This window comes from Mastomys coucha, unplaced genomic scaffold (genome assembly GCF_008632895.1).
Source record: "Mastomys coucha isolate ucsf_1 unplaced genomic scaffold, UCSF_Mcou_1 pScaffold13, whole genome shotgun sequence".
Lineage (NCBI taxonomy): Eukaryota > Metazoa > Chordata > Mammalia > Rodentia > Muridae > Mastomys > Mastomys coucha.
The window spans coordinates 7,850,416-7,854,079 of NW_022196895.1; positions in this window are offsets into that span (position 1 = coordinate 7,850,416).

A 3,664-nucleotide genomic window follows, 5' to 3' on the forward strand; every position below is an offset into this window, starting at 1 on the left:
TTGTATTCTGTTGGTGATGCTTGCATCTACGACTCCTGATTTCTTTCCTAGGTTTTCTATCTCCAGGGCTATCTCTCTTTCTGCTTTCTTTATTGCTCCTATTTCCATTTTTAGATTCTGGATGGTTTTGTTCATTTCCTTCACCTGTTGGATTGTGCTTTCCTGTAGTTCTTCAAGGGATTTTTGTGTTTCCTCTTTAAGAGCTTCTAGCTGTTTACCTGTGTTCTCCTGTATTTCTTTGAGGGTGCTATTTATGTCTTTCTTAAAGTCCTGTATCATCATCATGATAAGTAGTTTTATATCTGAATCTTGCTTTTCTGGTGTGATGGTAGGTCCAGGATTTGCAATGGTAGGAGTATTGGGTTCTGATGATGCCAAGTAACCTTGGTTTGTGTTGCTTATATTCTTGTGCTTGCCCCGCATCATCTGGTTATTTCTACTGCTACCTGCCCTTGCTAAATCTGACTGGAGCCTGTCCTTCCTGTGACCCTGATTGTGTCAGAATTCCTCAAAGTCAAGCTGTCTCTGTGATCCTGTGATTCTAGGATCCTGTGACCCTGGGCTTGTTAGAGCACCTAGGAGTGGAGCTTCCTCTGGGTGTTTTGGGAATGACTGCAGAGTTTTTCCCCAAGGTCTGCTCAGGGCACTGGCTGGCCCAGACAAACCAGAAGCAATCCAAGCCACCAGGCTGGCAGAGTTCCTGTGTACCTAGTTCCACTGGTCCCAGTTATTCCTAGTCTTTGGACAGATGTTGTGTCCTCCTCACCTCTGATTCTGGGTATGTTAGAGCGCCTGGGAGTGGAGCTTCCTCTGGGTGTTGTGGGACTGGCTGCGAAGCTTGTGCCCAAGGTCTGCTCAGGGCACCAACTCAGATAGACCAGAAGAAACTTGAGCCACTGGGCTGGCAGAGTGCCTGTGTGCTTGATCCTGCTGGTCCCAGTTACTCCAGGTTTTGGGACAGATGTTGTGTCCTCCTCACCTCTGATCCTGGGCATGTTAGAGCACCTGGGAGAGGAGCTTCTTCTGGGTGTTGTTAAGCATCAACCTGTTGTGGGTTTAATCACTGTGAATTGACTTATTAATCCATGCATCAAAGTGAAGAAATGCATTAGTAGCCTTGCAACATTCAGGCCTAGATTGGAAAGTAAGTATCTATCTGAAGAAGCCAGGCCAGGACACAGCTACTTGGAATGGTGAAGTAGGAGGATATCAAGTTCAAGGCCAGCCTAGATAACTTATTAAAACCCTGTCTTAAAATAAAAAGTAAAATATATGCCAGGGATATAGTTCTTCAATAAAGCCCATGTGTAAGGTCTCAGTACAAAATAAACAAGTATTGCATGTGTGTGTGTTTGTGTGTGTGTATGTGTGTGTGTGTGTATATGAGAGAGAGAGAGAAAGAGAAGAGAGAGAGAGAGAGAGAGAGAGAGAGAGAGAGAGAGAGAGAGAGAGAGAGAGAAATATGCCCTTTCATGAGAAATTGTATCACGATGGAATAGAGTCAAGCAGCATTGGCTCTAGAAACTATCAAGAGGTACCTGGTCTAGGCCATGGTTACAGAGATGCAATGGAGAGGAGAAAGAAGAAATTATAATAACATAATTAGTACTATCAATTTCACATCTGTAGAGTAAATAAAATCACATCTCGCATATGTACTTACTGCCTCTGCTCCTTACATGTCTAGACAGGCAAGAAAGCCAGTATTTCCTTCTTAGTCTCTATGCCCCTTGTATGGACAGTAACCCCTCATGTTGCTCCCAGAACTCAGGTGCCCTCTTGAGGCTGGAGGACCATTGTTGCAGAGTTCCAAGAACATATCACCGCTGCAGGGCTTGTTCACAAAGACAGGCCCAAGTGTGGGCTCACCGTATTGTGGTTGTTCTTTGAAAAGATAAAGGAGTTAGACAGCTGACCAGCCATTTTTCTGCTTTCCACCCCCCACCCCTTCCTGGCAATGTGCACATGCCCTCTCCCACCCCCTGACAGCCCAGCTTCAGCTCTACCAACAGACTTTACTCCTGGATCTCTGGGAGGTAATCTTAGGAGAGGGACTTGGGACAACTTTTCCTACAACCAAGCAGATCCAGAGGGGCCATGACCCTGAGGTGCTCAACCCATTCCCTTCCTGAACCAAGAGCCCACCCAGAAGACATGTTCTTACTCCAAGTTTACAGCTCCAGGAAGCAAGTTTTTTGAAAACATCGAGTGTGTTCTGGTTCCCACACCCCACCGCCAGGAAGTTCAGAGATGTTGAATATCAGTCTCCTAATTTCCATCTACACACTCTATTATTCATTAGTGTGTTCCCTTATACTGACTTTAAGTGCTGGACCCACAAATACCCATGTCTCATGTGCCTGAAGAGTCTGTGTGTGCATGAAGGAGTCACACGCTGCCACAGTCCTCTGTGAGACTGTGTGCCTAAGACATGATAACTGTATGAATTCCTATGAAGACCCAGGAAGAGCTGCCAGAGGTCTCCATGGAGGCGGCCCAGGAGGTAGTGAGGGAGGGGACATGAGGGAGAGGCAGTGATACACACACAGGAGAGAGGAAAGTCTACAAGGTGTGAAAGGCTGAAGATCCTGGAGCCAGACTCAAGAAACCTTTCCTGCCACTCCTGTTGCGTTGCACAGCTTCTTTGTGAAAAAGGGACATCACAGAGTGGACAGGAGAGAGCTTACCTAAAGCATCAGAAGGGGTCCACACACTACCCATTCTCATCACATTGCCCCTTGTGTGCAAATACAGAAAAGCATTTTCTTTTTCCTTCCTCAGGTGTTTTCTATGTTACCTGCTGGGTGACTTGAGCATTGCCCAAGGCAGATGTAGGGAACTGGAAACAGTGACTGTTCCAGTGAACAGTTCCACGTGGGTGAGTGCTCCATGTGGATGACTGTTCCACGTGGGTGAGTGCTCCATGTAGGTGAGTGCTCCATGTGGATGACTGTTCCATGTGGGTGCGTGCTCCATGTAGGTGAGTGTTCCATGTGGGTGAGTGTTCCATGTGAGTGTTCCATGTAGGTGAGTGTTCTATGTAGGTGAGTGTTCTATATAGATGAGTGTTCCATGTGGGTGAGTGTTCCATGTAAGTGAGTGTTCCATGTGGGTGAGTGTTCCATGTAGGTGAGTGTTCCATGTGAGTGAGTGTTCCATGTGAGTGAGTGTTCCATGTGGGTGAGTGTTCTATGTAGGTGAGTGTTCCATGTAGGTGAGTGTTCCATGTAGGTGAGTGTTCCATGTAGGTGAGTGTTCCATGTGGATGACTGTTCCATGTGAGTGAGTGCTCCATGGAGGTGAGTGTTCCATGTAGGTGAGTGTTCTATGTAGGTGAGTGTTCCATGTGGGTGAGTGTTCCATGTAAGTGAGTGTTCCATGTAGGTGAGTGTTCTATGTAGGTGAGTGTTCTATATAGGTGAGTGTTCCATGTGGGTGAGTGTTCCATGTAAGTGAGTGTTCCATGTGGGTGAGTGTTCCATGTAGGTGAGTGTTCCATGTGAGTGAGTGTTCCATGTGGGTGAGTGTTCCATGTAGGTGAGTGTACCATGTAGGTGAGTGTTCCATGTAGGTGAGTGTTCCATGTAAGTGAGTGCTCTATGTAGGTGAGTGTTCCATGTAGGTGAGTGTTCTATGTAGGTGAGTGTTCCATGTGGGTGAGTGT